Genomic DNA, 17,950 nt, shown 5'->3' on the forward strand with positions numbered 1-17,950 from the left:
AATATGTTGATAGAGTGTAAATTCTAATTTATTTTACACATGGGTGTTCAAAGTGCAGCCCAGGAGCCATTTGTGGCCCTTGGACTGGTCTTTTGCGACCGCCCAACTGCAGTTAAAAAATAATACAACTGTGGCCTGCTCAGCACAGGCAGTTGATGCAGATTGAGACTTTTTGTTTTAAAATCTGGGTAAATTTATGGCAGACATGATTTTCTTACAATATGAAATGTTAAGCACCACACAAAGTATTCATGTTTTTTATAACAAAGCTGTAATGATGAGTAGAACCATGTTTATCCAGCTGATAAGCCAACTTTGCTGCACCTAAATCAGTTTTATAAAAATGTATTTAACAATGAATATAGCAAGCGTTTAGAAATAAATTGATCCAAATCCTGTTTTTACAAATACAAATACATTTGTATTAAGTTAAGTCCAAAATAATTTGAAAACTCAATATGTTTCTGTTAGAAAAGCTAAAGTGTAAAATCCTTTCATGTTTTGGATCAACAATGTGCAGCAATAAAAATCAGATATCTTTATTTGCTCAAGTTTTCTTTTTTATTTTCTTGACCCGCAAGAACGTTTGACATAACAATTCTGGCGCACATGATAAGAAAGTTTGGACACCCTGGATTTAACATGATTGTATAATTTTTTGAAGGAAAACTTAATGAGGAAACTGTGGCGGCTAGCAGGATGTTAGAGCTACCTGGAGATCAATTTTTAATTATTATTTTTATTTCTGTTCTCACAACTATATTATGCAAAATATTCAACATCTTGCAGGGGCTAAATGTGCGACAGTAGCAGCCTGGCTTTTATATGAACGACTGAGGAAACATTTTTTACTTCATCAGGAAAATAAACTGATCATAAAATATTTCATTAATTTTGATAAAAGTATCTTGTAGCTGCTAGTGCTAACACTAGGTCATATGTAGGAGAAGCAAACTCCTTACTTCTAACAGTTTCAACTTATTTTTCTGTGCTTTAGAAAATCTGCAACAGACTAAAATTTCCTAAGACTTTTAGCAGTTTACAAACACAACATTTCGCACATGTTGTAGCAACTAGTAGTTTGTAGTCTGTGTGAACACATAAAATAAATCAATAAATAAATAAAAACAAGAGAAGATTTGGTTTTATATGTTCTATCTTATCTATCCTCCTATAACATTTTTGTTAACAAAAAAGTCATAGGCGACATCAGACATCTTTATTGGCTACATTTTTTTTTTCAAATTTTGCTCATTCATTTTCTTTGGCAAGATGTCAAAAGAAGCACATTTTAAAGAAGCTTTCTGTGTAGGTTTTTCCATTTTGAATCACATTGATGTCAGCGCAATTACAAAACTGGATATTTTACTATTTAATTACATCTTTAGAATCTCTGTTTGTTGGTTTTGACCCTCTGACTCATTGACGTTCACGCCTTGAAATGTATGGGTTGTTTCAACTGTAGTTAAAAAGCTAAAAATCCAGTTTTGTGATTTGCCTTGAATATCAGAGGTTTGACGTCACCCCAGAACAAAAGGGGAACCATAAATGCAACAGCTTTATAGGCGTGTTTCTGCCTTTATGATTTGTTTAATCAATACTGTAGCCACAGAAAAGTAAATCAAATGAAACCCTCTTTTACATGAAGGAGCTTCAAGAGCCACATTATTTCAGATAACAATTGTCCAGCGTTCTCAGATGGAAAAAGTGAACGTTTTCCCTGAGGAAAGCTGCATTCACATGAATGAGGAGTGAACTTTGAAGTGGTTGATACTTTGATTCATGAGTCCCTGGGAATCTTACGGCAATAACCAAACAATATTCAAAATATTTTCTGTTTCTTCTCACACTTGTTCAAATGCTGAGATGTAGAGGGGAGAGAGAGGAGAGAACGGAAAAGCCTAGTGATTAGAATTACCTGGTTGGAGATTGTTGCCTAAAATATTCCAAGTGTCAAAAACTTGCATTTTTTTATGCTAATCTAATATTTAACCACAGCAGCAGATGCTCACACCTGATACAAATGATGTTGCAAAGAAAATGTGCATGTGTCACAAATTATATCATCAAACATATATCAATAACATCACCATTGCAGGATTTTCTCATATCTTGCAGCCCTAAGCCAGTTATTTCAATCCCTGAACTAGATCAAATGACTGAAAAGGGCAATAAAAAACAATGTGAAACATTTTTTGTGATTTCCAGGATGTCATTTTGGCTTCTACATATTTACACTCCCAAATAAAGATTTTGTAGCTTTACAATTAGTGGCCACACATAACAATCCCTTCAGTGTTTTTTGATTCTGCGATTGTGGAAGTTTATGCAAAATCAACAGTATGTTTATAGTCAATTTTCCATCCAAATGGTAAAAAATATTGTGTTTAAGACTGCTAACTCCCACCTGCATGTGGCAGGTTTCTTACTACTACTACACTTCTGCCTCAGGCTTCATTGATGTCAGATCACACTCTGTAACCTGTATGGCAAGTAATTGACATATTTAATTTCCATAAATAATCTTCCTGCTTGTTACATTTTTCTCATCTTTTTTCTTACTGAGGAAATTTCCAAGCAAATATTTCAAAAGTAACATAACAAAATCTGTGATTTTTATTGAAAGAAAAAAAAAAAATCACAAAAACAATTTCAAAATTCTGGAGAGAGAGACTGTGAAAAAATGTGAACTTGAACTACAATGGAAGAATTCAGATGAACACATTTTTATATGAGTAGTTGTAATGTTCTAGTCAAAGTCTAGAACTAAATCCAATTGAAAGTTTGTGGCAAAACTTGACTATTGGAAATCACAGATGCTCTCTGTCCAACCTGAAAGAGTTTATTTTGTTTTTTTTATTTATCTTTCACTGCTATGCATCACTTTGTGTGGATCACCTAATATCCCAATAAAATAAATTGAAGTTGGTCTTGGTAAAGTGACAAAATGTGAAAAGGTTCTTGGGTTTGCACAATAATATAAGGCAATTAGCAAAGGTAGCAATAATCATCCTTAGCTTTTATGAATTGTGTAAAGTGTACAGTAATCTTGTTGACATTTGCTGAGGTCTGATTACATCTTCATCTTCTCTTAAAAAAATCTCAAAAAATGACACAAAGAAACTGTACAAAATTGTGCTTTTAGAAGTCCCTGAATTGGTAAACAGAGTCCATCTCAATATAGTTTTCTCAAAAACCTCAGTGGTTCATTAGAGAACATCATGAACAGCATTAAGACCAGGAAACCCAGCAGACATGTCAGGGAGAATGTAGAGAAGTTTAAAGCAGGTTGAGAATAAACTTAGTACATTTTGCAGAGCTCTGATCAACCCATCATCCTAAAATCGAAAGAGCATTTCACAACAGCAAACCTACAAAGACATGGTTTTCCATCCTTAAAGATTAGGAAACGAGAGAATTTATCAGAGGAGGAGCTAAGCGTCACACTGTGGGGCTGAACCACGTCACAAATTAACATAAAACAAGTTGTTCTTCCTCAGAAATTATGAGCCAGCCAATCTGCTGTTGTGACGCATAACAGCAATGTTACTAGAATGTTCTCTTGCGTTAACTGTCGAAACATACCATAACTGCTTTTAATATCTTATTGTGCAAGTTTAATGCTTCTTAAATTACAGGCGCCTGGGTGACGGCAAGCCGTGAGAAAGTTCACACTGTTTGCGAATTCTTTATGTCCATAAATGGCGTGAAGAACCCGCACCGTTTGTTGTTCATTATCACAGCAAATAACTACATTTTGATTCTTAGGCTGTCGGTCTGTTGTCTTTGCTATTTCCCCCATAGATTAACTAAAATAATGTCTATAGATATTACTTTTGTGACTAAGAAAAGCATGCCAGTGCTGAAGTGTGTGTTATAACTATTAGCCACACAACTTAGCAGCCAAAGTTCGAAGAAAAACTGCCAAATTCCTGTGACATAAACTTTCAACGCATTCATTTGATATTTTTGTATCGCCCTTTGAATGTAAAGACAATAGAAGGAGAATAAAATGGGAGGAACAAAGAATTAAACTTTTTGTTCAACTTGTTATGCAATATTACCACACCTAACCGCACTTGGCAGAAAGCTGTTTGGCTATTAATTCCTAATAATCAGTTGGTTCACCGACTTGTCAATTCTTTGGTCGTTTTAATCTGAATTATTAAATTTACTGGAAGCCAATCTTAATTTTGCACAACATCGAGCAAGTAGCCTTGCTTAAAACATGCAGTTGAAACTTAAAATCATTCCAAAAAAATTCAGATCTGCTTTGTATTTTAAAGGAATTTGTGCTAACGGTGGGCTGGTAGGTTGGGTAATCAGCTGCAAAATAGGCAGAACAAAAACTGAGAAGAGGTTCAAATGAAATCAAACTGTCATGTTTTACTTTCAGTTGCTTTAAATGAAAACCCATTCATGTTGAGGATTAATCCATGTCTAAAAACAAGAAAGAAAGATGTGATGCCAAATATATTCACGTGTTGCTTCACCAGCCTAATCGCTAACGACACCTTCTTCAATTAAGAGAAACTGGACGCACCGCATTCCTTCCTGTTTCTTCTTAGCAGCAGGTTAAGGGCACCGGAGGACACGGCATCCACATGTTGGTTAACTCCCATTTACCTTCAAAGGGAGACTGCAATTTAACACTTAAGTTCAATTATGAGTTCGCTTCAAGTCACAGCAAGCTTCTCTGTAAATTCAGGGAAAATGTTGAACTCCATGCTAGATGTCTTAGTTAAAAGTCTTTGTCTCAATCTGCAGTGGAGATCTTGTTGATCTTCTTTTCTGCCAAGAACTTCCATGAAGATCCCTCTTTAACTGTCTGAACAAACAGATTCATGCACATTTTCAAACATTTTCTTTAGATGTTGCAACAAATATAGCCGTTAGTTGTGTTTTGGATGACTTACAATGAAAATCTTTCAGAAAAGAGGAGTACCAATTGTTGCCAAACTATCAGAGGATAACAGCAAAGCTAAAGTGGGAGTGAGCAGATAGACTGATATGAATTGTAAAGTGTTGGTAAATTTCAGCAATGCATCGTTCAGATGTTAACTGACAAGAACAGAAGTTGTTCCTTATGACAAAAAGAAGAAAAATGCATGTGGGGATTTTTCTTCGTGTTAGATCACACTGGAATTAGATGCTTTGACAAACATTTTAGAAAGTAACAGAACTGCTGACCCGTCACTTTCTGTCTCCCAGTAGAGGTGAAGCTGAAATCTGAGGAAGCTAAAAAAGAAATTCTGTATGTAACTTTCCAATCAACAAAAAAAAGATATGGCAAACTACAGAGTGGGCAGCTGTCTGTTGGCTACAACTCAAGCTTCTTACACAACGTCATTTATTTTTCAGGGCTGAGGGAAGAAAAGGTGTGGTGCACTTAATTCATGACTTGAAAACTTCCAGTTGAACTCTGCAAGCTTTATCTAAATATGAGTTGTGTGTGATTGACAACTTGATGATTATCATCCACAATTTTCTTCACTTACTCACTTATTAATCAACAGTTCAGACATCCACCCTTTACTGCTTTCATGTCTCATTGATTTATTTCAGTCCTTCCTGTAGTAACGTAATGCTAAAATGTAGTTTACAGGACTTTTGACAGTTTACATGTCAAAAATCAAGACAGATATGATACGCCTTTAGACAATTTTGAGAGGTTTTCTGCGATTTTGGTTTACAATTCACAGATGAATTCTTTATCTATTTACCTTGGACCAGTATTCACAAAATTTTTCTGAGTGTGCGTGTGTATGTTTAGGGGTGGTATTGAAGATAGAAGAACACCAGATAGTTCATAATTGTGAAGTGAAATGAAAATAGCATGTCTTTAAAATTCTTAACTGATGAAAAAATTTTAAAAGTGTGGTGTGTGTGTGTTTCAGCCCAAAATATTCTGACAATGCTAAATGAAATTTGGAATAAAAATTGCTCTAATGGATATGTTGATATTTTAAGGACCAAAATGGAAATAATTTGTATAAATAACAATTACAACAAAACAAAATAATGCAAAAACATATTTTTTCTTAATCAGCTTTTTCTTTTAATATAATAATATTGGAAGATTGAACATTTAGGGATCCAAGTGATCCCTAAATTGGATGGAGATGTGATGTTTCTGGGAATACTTTCTCAAACCCCCAACTACAACCTTTTGGAGATTTGTGGACTATTTGGATTCCATACATTTGCCAAAAAACCAATTGCTTTATACAAATTCTGCAATAACTGAGTTCAAATGTCCAGAATTGGACACCAATTTGTTCATGAAAACAAAATATATATTACATATATCATAGGTATTATATGACCTTCTGTTCTGACCCAAGTCTGTCAGGTGGTTTTGTCCTTTCCAACACTCAACCAGGCATGACACATTAACTCACCCATTATTAATGAACCTAAATTTATCCTGCAACACCCCTAAGGATACTTAGCTTACAGACATTTGTTCCTCTGCCTTAAATTAACTCCGTCTATCCAAATGTGGCATTAAAGAACTATATATTGCACATTTTAGATTTTGTGGTTGAGTTTAATGAATTCTTTATTTCTACACCACAACCCTGAATAGGTAGCTTTGTGGTCTTTTGTGCTCCTGTTTCTTCATCAGTGGTGCCATGATGAAGTGATGTTACACTGCACTGATGTCTAAAATTTAAAATTTACTTTAATTTAGAGGAACTTTGAGTAAAAAATGTTTCTGATGAACTGAGGGGTTTACATGATTGGTCAGTTTTTTGTGCACACCACTTTGACAGGCATGTCATACAGTTTGTCTTTTCAGTTTTCACTTCATTGTGTCTACCGTTCTCTAACGCTTGGCCGACTGTGACTCAGTGAGAAGAATTGTTCTTTTGCAATCGAAACGTTGTGGGTTTGATTCCTGCTCACTTCTGTTACCAGGAGTTTAATCACACTTTGCTCACCAATCTGAGTAAAAATGTGGGTCTGACTGAGTGAACGTTGTTCTAGCATGCAGCGCTTTGCATGGCTGGTATGACTTAAAAAGTGTAACATAAGCTACAGAAGGTGACAACGTTTTAGGGACAAAATAGGACTACTTTTCCATTCTGTTAAATAAAATTCTGATCCAGTGAATAATTTTAGACAGACTTAATGTGATTTTGACTCTGCATATTAAGGTATATTTGAACTATTAAAATAGACATTTATTAGCATTTTTAGAGGGAGTCTTTATCTTAGTTATTAGTTATGTCTTAGTACTGCAGTTTACATCAACCTGCCAGGGACTGTAGATGAAAATCGGCCTCTCTGGCTAAATCGGGTTTATTTGTATGATGAACTTATGTTAAATAATGTGCATTGTTCATATTTTATGTTTTAAAAAAAAGTAAAACAAGATAGAATCATCATCATCATCACCCAAAAAAGATTGAAACTGTGGTTTCATGTACTCATAAAATTCAATCCAAATCAATAAAAACATCTTAAAACACAAGCAAGCATTTCAATATGAGTAGCAGAAGTAAATTTTGTTAAATGCTGAACTTCCTGCTGAGTTTAGTGCTTTGGGTTAGTGTAGTGCAATTCCACTGAATCACTGTTCAACGGTAATAAAAGGGATGTTGATTGGTGAATCTTATCATAATTGGATTGCTCAAGAAGATAAATGGGTTTTACAAGAAGCAACAACTCAGGGAAGCAAATAAAGAGACAAAGGTGACATTTTAAATTACTTTAAGTCTTAAAACTCATTTCAGGACATTGTACACTTTTTACACAATGAAGAGTTAATAATAGCCCAGACCTCCACTTTCTGTCATTTCAACTAGCTGTTGTCTCTATAACGCCCTTCCACCCCAAAGTTTACCTTTGAAACAGGATGAGGGGTATCCTGATATATGAGGAAAGAAGTGAGAACTTTCTTTCCTCATAGGTTAAAATCACCAATCACCCACTTAAAGGGTCAAATACCACAGCATAACATTTTGCAATAAATTCAAATGTGTCAGTGGGTGTGATAAAGGATTCTGGTATGGATGATATATGGATTTACCAGGTAAATCAGTCACATAATCAGCAGAGTAGAACATGTACGCTACTTCAGGATTGCAGTGACTGGCAGCTTTCCAGCATCCTGAATCCATCATTAAACGTCCTGCTTGGTGATCGCTAACTTACTCACACACTCCGCCTGAAGGAATTCCAGGACTTCCTGAAAGCCAAATATGGTCAAGCATCCGAAAGAGCAGCAAAAGCTTTTCCTGTTGTTACGGGTGCAAAGAACAGAAACCAGAGTTTATATAAATGTATTATTTACCTTAAAGGAAAATCAAATCTTTCATTTTGTGTTGGTATAGTCAACTTTTAGAGTAAAAAGAAAGTCTGTTATTATGAACAAGGACAAGCAACCTTTACACCTTTAGCCTGTTGTGTAACTTACAACTTTGAATGTGTCTAGTTATATCAATTTCTGGCCATAAACCACTTGAGTTCCTGTGTGTCTTTATCAAAGAGTGCAACTAGTGTTTCTCTAGTAGCAAGTTTACAATTTGTGTGCTTACAAATCATAAAAACAATGAACAAGAATATAGAAATATCTCTATTAGCAGCCAAATCTGACATGTTCTGTGTAGAATCCAACACAGAAAACAAAGGGAACTGAATGAGAGAGATTTCAGTCTCTTTGAAGTATGTCTCTTTGTTGGTCACGTACATCCTTCCAAACATTTTTTGGTAATGACTAATGTGCAATTGCGCTTTATAGTATTCAGTGTGGAATTTAGCTAGACAGGGTCAAAGCTATAAACAGCATGACTAGTCTTAAAACTGTCACGCAAAAAAGAGATAAGGGCTCTAAAAAAGATGGTTTCACATCACAGGAAGTGAGGTTGGAGATACATTTTATTTTGTTGTTTGATATAGTGAAAACTATTACATCGATGTTTTAAATAAAATTAATTAGTTCTGGTTATTTAGATCAGCAAAAAGTTCTGAACAGCAGTGGTTCTCTGATCCACTGTGGTTACTGGCTAAGAGAGGTTAAAGGGTTATGGAAGTGTGCCTTTGCATTTACAGTTATAAATTCATCTGGGAAATTTAGGAAATGCAGCAAAATTATTGCAAAGGGGAAGGAAAAATAACATGAATTTCAGCATTTTTCAAATGTTCTTTCAAATAAATATCAAAAATGTTTGGACTTACATCTTTGCATTTAGACCTTTGAGACAATAGGACCACACATCTTTGGGGGGGGGGGCTCATATCTGTACAACCTTCTCATTCTTCTTGGCAAAACATCTTTCTGCAATCATCACTTTCCAAGGCTAGCCACAGATTGTACGGCAACAAACACAGAGCAGGCAAACGCAGCCCAAACTGGATTTTCTTAGCAATATGCAACCCATATCTGACTTTTCACCCACAATCTGAACAGCCCAATTCTGATCTTTTCACCTCCCCCCCAAAAAACTATATTTGTGCCACTTCCATACATGGAACTAAATCGGATATGTATCCAATAGTTGTCAAAGTGTCTGAGGTCTGAACGTTTATTTTTTCCAACTTTTACATCATTGATGTGAGACATGCTTTATAATTATGCACCAGGAGAAGCTAGACAGACACAGTAATTTAGGGTTAAACAATGGCAGAAAATGATAATTTGGGAAATTATGTAAGAAGTCTGTTAGTGAAGCACATCACATCACAATCCCACCACTCTTGGTTTTTACTAAACGTCTAAACAAACTTCTCTACAGAAGCTGCAGTTAATTAGCCACAAAAGGTTTTTGCTATTAGTTGTACTTTCTTTTTATCAGCTTCTTTCATCTTTTAATGATCCTGTGATTATTGTCGACCACTAATGGATAACTTTGACATCGATCCGAAGACAGAGGCATTTACTGTTAGTTCCATAAACAGTGCAGTGCTTCCCTTGTTCTAGTGTGATTGCAGTTGCATTTAATTAATAGTATGAACAAATGTACAAAAAAAATTAAAATTGAGCATGAAGACCTGCTGTCTGAACGTAGCCTAATTTAGACTAAGTCTGCACTTTGACTAAATCATTTTAACCATATTTTGATCTTAATCACATCTGACTGCATGTTTATGGTCAAAGATGGTCCAATTTCTTTCAGAGATGATTTTTAAACTAAATCAGAGTTGGGAAATAAAGCTGACTGATAAACACTAAATCACCAGCTGTCAGGGTCTGTTTGTCCTCCCCTCGTCCTAGTTTCTTAGTTTGTTTTCCTTTAGTTAGTTTTATTTCCACCTGTCCCTGGAACCACCACTTCTCTAGACATCCAGCAGATGTCACCCATGCTCCACCCCTGAGAAGTGTCCTGGTTCAACCCGGACACACACCTGCAGCTGGTTAAGAGGGCGTGGACCGGCGATATAAGCAACAGCTACACTCCGTCTCACCGCCTGAGTGTTTGCCTACTACGGTAACCAGCGTTCCAGAAAGAGGCCTTCTGTGATTACTCTCGTCTAACCCTTGTTGTCTCCCTCGCCAGATTCTCCCGCCGTCTCCTAGTTGTTTCCCGGAAACCAGCTGCCCCGCGTTCGTGTAAGTCTGTCTCCCCGCTGTGGATCACCTCCCTCCTGTGTGATTTCCCGACCCTGCCGGTGTTCCCGGTCAGAGGCCACTCCCTGTGTGTGTGAGCGTTATCCCCCCTCGTCGATCCCTCTCCGGGATTTCCCCTTCGGGACGCTACGGGCCAGGAGGCCCACGCCCGAACTTCCCGGAGGACCGCCTGGACGGATCAGGCTCCAGGCCGTGCCCGACATCAGAGCTACTATCGCTCGTCAACGGACTCTTGGCTCGCGCTCCGCTTCGCCCCATATACCTCCACCCAAAGTAAGCTCACCTCAGTCATTTCCTGGAGAAACTCCGCTGAGTACCCGCTAACCCTGCTTTCTCCCGTTGGCAGTAGAAGAACCGGTCCGCCGATTCGGCTTCGCCACCAGCTCCCTGACTCTTCAATAAACATCATTGTTTCTGACTCGCTCTGTCTGATTGTGTTCTTGCATGTGGGTTCGCAACCTTAAAGCCAACATGACACCAGCTTTTCGGACATTTGGGTGGATGAACGCACCTCTTTACTTTCAGCAGCTGCTAACAACAATGCTTAACCACCTGTGAAAATTACATTGATCTTTGCCAATACTTAATTACTACTTATTTTATAATGGTAACATCAACAATGTGTCTCCACTTATACGGTTGAGCTGAATGGGAGATTGTTTACTGGTTACAAAAAAAAAAAAAAAAAAGTACAAAAAAAAAAAAAACTTTAGTAATTTGTGTGTATTTTCGTGTGTTCCAGTATTGTATGGATAACTATTTTACTATCCCCTCGCCCATCCTCCCTCCCCATCATCCAGGTTGTGCGTTACGGCCCTGCGTTCGGTGTCAGAGCGCAGCGCACAGAGCTCCTCCTGCGGCTCCACAACTCAGATGTCCCACTGCACAGATTTGTGACACTTATCTTAATATGAATAATTATAATGGCGCTTAGTTGCACAACTTTACGGACTATTTCATTCGTGACTGTTTTCACATTTATTACGCTGTTCATGTCAGTCTCGATGCTTGCAGTTTTCTGGAGCGCAATGCAAAGCTCAGAGGTACTTAATATATTAACTTGATATTAATAAAGACACAGCGGGACGGATCATCCGGGAAATGATGGACAGGGAGAGTCTGACTAAAACTAACTGGATCTCAGACAAATTCTGGATTTTGTCAGCTTATTTGCAAGCCCAAAAACCGCAACCCGCGACTCATTAAATCTGCAAGCGACTTTAGAAAAAAAATAAATAAATACAAGCCTAGAGCCGCTTATAATAATCTGACTTGGCAAGCGAAACTCAAAATAGTTTTTCCAGCCGCTGTTGATGATAACTGTCGCATAGAAACGGCGGTCACTCCCCAGGATGCGTAAAGAAAATACAATTAAATTACAAAAGAAAATAGTGTATATATATATATATATATATATATATATATATAGTGATTTCAATAAGTAACTAGTCTGACTCCTGGATTTGAAATAGCAACGCCTTAGATTACTCGTTACTGAAAAAGGTAACGCGTTACTGACATCACTGGCAAAGACTCCTCCCTATTTGGAATCTGGAATATAATTATGCAAGTGGATTGGAGCTTCTGCTCAACGAGTTCTGTTGCCACGTGGGTGTGGGCTCAGTTTTCTACAATGCTTAGGCTGACGTAAGTGTCAAAGTAAGATGACATGAATAACAAGTCTGATGAGAAGGTTGCACTCAATGATAATTTATCTTCCTTCGCCTCCTTTTGTATGTACTCCGTCCCAGCGACTTGAACTTGAAAAGGTCTGACTTTTGTACACACTGCTCATAACTGACGTAATGAAGCATAGGAGCTTTGAGTTTACTCGGATCAATTCCTGAGCTCTTACCTTAAAGAAAGGCAAACACTCTTCCACTGGAGGCATCCTTCCTCAGAACAATAAGTCACTTGTTCCCAGGTTCCTCCTTCAGTCAATAGGAAGCCTCAAACATCCAATCAGATGCTTTGTTTTATCACACTCTTATTCACTGTGAGGGGTGAGGTAACTACTTGCCTCACTGCTATCCCCATCAATGTTCGTCATCATTGCCATAACAACGGGATTGTTGTCGGTCTTTCTTCCCAATTTTACACTTGAGGAAATGTACTGCTTAATAAAACATTTGCTAAACAATAAAAAGAACCCATCAGAACCGGTTCAGAATAAAAAAACAAGTTGTAGTTCATGGTTTGTAATTTTAAAACTTTTGAGCCAAATTTCCTAGTTAACATTAATTTTAAAATAATCTAAATGTTTGGCACATACTCTTGATCACGTATTTACTCACTCACTAAATCATTTACACTAGAGAACAGTATAGGTGATGAAGTATAAAAGTAAGTACACCTCTATTTTGAGCTGAAGAAAGAAGTAGTTTTTCAGTTTTTCAAGGAAACAATGTTGTAATTACAGTTCAGAACAAAAATAAATAAACTATATGACACAAACAACAATTTCCCTGTCACAGGGAATTTCCCTCTCACAGAGTTTCCTGGTAGTGCACTACAACCAAGCTGAGATTTTATCTTAAAGAGCACAAAACCTATAAATATTGCCCACCAAATGATAGAATATATCTTGAATAATTGGTTTTGGAATTAACAAACTAACAAGAGCACAAATTACTTAAATACTGAGATGTATGAGGAAAAACAAAAATTTTCAAGCTACAGATATTACAGTTAACATGCTAACATTCACACTGGAATGATATTAGCATGCTAACTTTAACCAATTACTGCTTTTTATTTACCTTGGAAGTAGTAACTTGGAGCTGTGAGTGGCATCACAATCAGCTAAACAGTTTCAGTTAATATCTAAGAAAAGTTGAGTTCTAATATGGCAACACCAAAGCAGCAGCCATTGTTCATACCTCTTGCGAGCATTGTTTAAGCTATAGCTACTTTCCATATTCAAACACCTTTTTTTTCTTTTTTTTTTAGTTTAGAAGGTTGTATGCAGTTGCATGCACTACATGTAACACTGATGTTAGTTACACTATACCTTGTGTGTCTCGTAAAATAAACATGTTTTCACAATAGCTTACCATTGTTGGAGCTACCATATTGGATCATGAAGTCAGAAAAAATGTAAAAATCTCAGTTTCCAAATGGTAAGTCCGACTTCGATAGACTTTCAAGTTGATTTTTTCTACTCAGAAGTCAAGTAAGTTCTGACAACAAATAGCATGTAGCATTATTGCAAGGTTAGCCTTTGCATGCTAATATTAGCATTAGCATGCTAACAGAGCTGATGTCATGTTGCATGATATCAGCTTAAGGTTTGAATATTTTTATTCCAGCAGTGAAAAATCGCTTTGACGTACAACATTTTTATCAAACAGCATTTTATGTGTTTCATGCACTACAGTTAATTAGGCATAACATTATGACCACCTCAGTAACAGTGTGTTGACTATTACGACACACAGGTACCAACTCAATGTAGATTTCAAAGAGATTGAAACTAAACTCATGTTCACCTTTCAACTTTTGAAAACCCTGAATATTCAGTTTGAACTCCAATCTCACATGAAGGGAAACATTGATTTTTTGAAAGGAAACCACATTGTATTTATGCAGCATTTTAGCAGGTATGATTACACAGCATGAAGAACTGTAATATTAGGCTCTTTATGTTAATAGTTACCAATTAAGGCATTTCCCTGTTCCAACCTTCAAGCATGGCTTGACTATCCTAACCACTGTTTTTATTTTCATCTTAAACCCACTTTTACTGACATGCTTAGACATAGCGTATACAATCTAGGGTTTTCCAACATGATGCATGACTTTCCCCTCAGCCTTCCATCTCTGTTGTAATATACTTGGGATGGCACTCATGAACCTTTAGTGTCCACAGCACAATGAATTTATGACTCAATTTAAACCCTGTAGAAGGAAATACTCAGACTATAAAAGCCAAATGTCATAAATTTCAAAAGAGCTCCAATTCAAAAAGTCCCACTTACATCCTTGCTGAAATGTCCAGTAATGCAGCAGGAACTGCCAGGGACATGTCAGCAGTGAATGATGAATAGTAAATGTTTCACGTTGAGTGTGATGACAGGAGCACTTGAGTTTTGCAACAAAGGAGTCGCCTTTTCCTCAAACAGAAAGACCGATCAAACAACAATCGCGTTACTAGATTTTACTTTTTTAACTATCCTTTGGTCCTTCTGATGATGTCATTCTTAAACATTTAATGATTGATGTTTACATAACTATCCTCTTAGCCAAATACTTTTTTATTCTTAAGTAACTGTTTGGATGTGTATATACTTGAGTAAAAATATACTGAAGAAGTGCTACTCGGGTAATATTTTAGGGTAATCTAGCCGACTCTGGCCACCACCAGGCTTTACGGCACAGGACTGAAGTAAGTCTTCATGAAAGCTGCCCTTTTATCACAACTGGTGCTGCATGTTATTAAAATGTTCCTTGTACTCTGAGAAAATAACACCCTGCACCACCTTCCAAAGCTCCACCACGTACAACATGTTTCAGATGGAACCTGATGATCATTTTGTAGGCTTCACTGTTCCAAACACTTTCTGCAATTAACCAGCAGAGCTGACCTAAAATTACTCATCAATTACTAACTGTTGAAGTCTAAAAACTTAAACCTGACTTATTTAAACATACTTAACTGTGGGAAAACATCTTAGTTTTTGTCTTATGTATGAAGTGCTGTAAAGAAGGTATGGTAACACTTTATTTGAAGGGGTGTAAATAAGTCTGTCATGACATAAACATGACATAACACCTGTCATGAACATGAATAAGCCTTCATGAATATTTATGGCTGTTGTCATAAAGCGTCATTCGGTAAATTATGACACTTTTAATACAAAATTGACATTATTCAAAATGTCTTTGTTATGACAACTTGACATTAACCAAGAAATCATTACTGTTTAAACTTTACCTTTAATAACATAAAGTTACCTAATTTTTAAAGTGTAATCAGTAATACTTTTATAACAAATTTGTACCAGTAATGATTTATTGGTTAACGTCAAATTGTCATAACAAAGACATTTTAAATAATGTCAACTTTGTATTAAAAGTGTCTTAATTTACTAAATGACGCTTTATGACAACAGCCATAAATATTCATGAAGGTTTATTCATGTTCATGACATGTGTTATGTCATGTTTATGACAGTGTCATGTCAGTCTATTCACCCCCCTTCAAATAAAGTGTTACCGAAGGTATTTGTCTTCCCTAGTTGCAAATTTCACTCAATCCTGATTGTGCTGGCCAAAAATGACCATACGTAAGAACACAAAAGCTTCTAGTTTTGCTGGGTTAAACGCCATGCAGCGCTACTTTTGAGAAGATGTAGATTGATGTATTCATGGGATTCAACCTGTTTGTAATCAAATTAATCCACATAAAATTTAAATTAAATCGCCTCTACTTAAAACTTTGGAATCTTCTTCTTTCAGTTTTAAGCATTAACATTCAAATCCATTATTTTTCAAAAATGAATTTAATACACTGAGAGCATGACATGGATCAGTGGGGCAACAAAAAAAATAGGTCAACATTTACAGGAATGCAGCCTCAAGTCCCCAAAAAGGCACAATCAAAGTGCTGCCAACTGTTATTATGGTGTTTAGTCCATCATTGCGTGTCATTTCAGGTCAGGTACCGTGAGAAAATAACATCTTTGTGCAATCATTCAAGCCGTAATCATTTTACACTGTTATAATGGCACCTGAGTTTCTGCATAGATCTCTTTTCTGTTACAAACTACCTGCTGACAGTGACGTTAATTTGATTTGGCAGATCTTCTACCGTCACATATCTGGGAGTTCTTTTCATCCAGAGATACATTCTGAGAATTTCTAATTCCAAGCGCAGGAACGTCAAACTCTTAAACTTAATGAGTAGGTTCAGTTCACCTACATTATGTGCCAAGATTTCCTGGTACTGTCCTTAAGTAACGTACTTTGTGATGTCAGTAGTTCTAGTACATTAAGTCTCTTTATTTCCATCTTACACTGTAAAACTGTAGTTTGTTGGATATTAGTTTTTTTAAAAACTGGTTTTAATGGCAATAATTTTTTCCATTTCTACTTCACCCTCCACAAATAAGCAACAACTTGTGACCTGCATGATCAAATAGGGGGCTCCTCAGACTGCTAGTAACAAACGAGGGAAAATTACAAACATCTTATTTACACAGAAAACGTTAATTTTCACAAGTTTTCTAAAACAAATGATTGAATAGTGTTGGGACAAGAAACTGTTTTAGTAGTTTCTAAACTTGATGGAAAGTGCTTACATAAAATGTACATGTTTGACAGTAACATGTCGTTTAGCGAGAATACTTATATTTCTGAGTCATTTAAGTGACTAAAAACCAACAAATAATCGCTCAATATCAGTCTGGGAAAAGTGCATTTAAGGAGATTTACCAGTAGAAAATACTTCAGAAAACTCACAGTATTCTTAGGAATGAAGGCTCTGGTTTCTTCACCCCAGGTCAGAATGTGCAATGCTCAGACAAAAAGCTCAGGCTCTACATTCTTCAGTTAGCTTGTTAAATGTTCAAAACTTGTAACAGAATAATTAGTAAGGACTTAATTGGACTGGCCTGGTTTTAAAGCTGCACTTCCAAACTTCAGTAAACAACACAATTTTTACATATTTGTTAAAACTGTCACTGTGTTGTGACAGAGTAACATGAGCAGTTTGAGTATTATTGAATTAAAAGTCAGGTCTGAAGCTGGGTCCAAACTGGGTCCAAACTGGGTCATGAACAGAACTGCAGCATTAAATCTGCAACAGAAAGGTGGAAAAGGTAATGATACAAAGTGTTGCAATGGTCTAATCAAAGTCCAGAGCTCATTTTAAATGAAATGTTCAAGTGACTACTGTCTACAAACCTCAATAAACTGAAGCAAATGAGCGGACCAGTGATATGGGAGACTGATTAAGAGAAAATAACTCCTGAGAACTGCTGCTGCTGAAAAGGTTGGATAAGTTAATTTATAGTAATACTTGGACTACTTATTGGTTAATTTTGATTAATTAACTACGTTTATGCTCTAAAGTACAACAATTTTAGCATAATTAGCCTAAAAAAAGCCAGAATCTTTGTATTGATATGTTTCTATTAGCTTCTGGTAGCTTAAATCTGATGCACAAGCGATATCCACAACCTACAGCCACAGGGGATTAACTTTTTCTCCCAAAACCAAATACATAGTACACTGGAAAAAAAAAACTCTTGTTGTGTTTAAGTTTTGCTAAATAACCTAAATAACAGAATAAGAACAATAAATATATTTGTCGTTGAGTATCTTTATTCAATAATTTAGCAGCAAAAAGGGTTTTTGAATTGAAAATTTTGCTTGTTT

The 17,950-nt window shown here is 36.3% G+C and overlaps 1 long non-coding RNA gene across 1 annotated transcript; it reads left to right on the plus strand.

Annotated features, from left to right (window-relative positions):
- Nucleotides 1–10,187: 10,187 nt before the first annotated feature.
- LOC103476273 (uncharacterized) lies at nt 10,188–10,991 on the plus strand. Its single transcript, XR_535437.2, has 2 exons — nt 10,188–10,846; nt 10,920–10,991. It is a non-coding gene; the product is annotated as an uncharacterized LOC103476273 (long non-coding RNA).
- Nucleotides 10,992–17,950: the final 6,959 nt, after the last annotated feature.

This window comes from Poecilia reticulata, chromosome 14 (assembly GCF_904066995.2).
Source record: "Poecilia reticulata chromosome 14, P_reticulata-male-v2, whole genome shotgun sequence".
Lineage (NCBI taxonomy): Eukaryota > Metazoa > Chordata > Actinopteri > Cyprinodontiformes > Poeciliidae > Poecilia > Poecilia reticulata.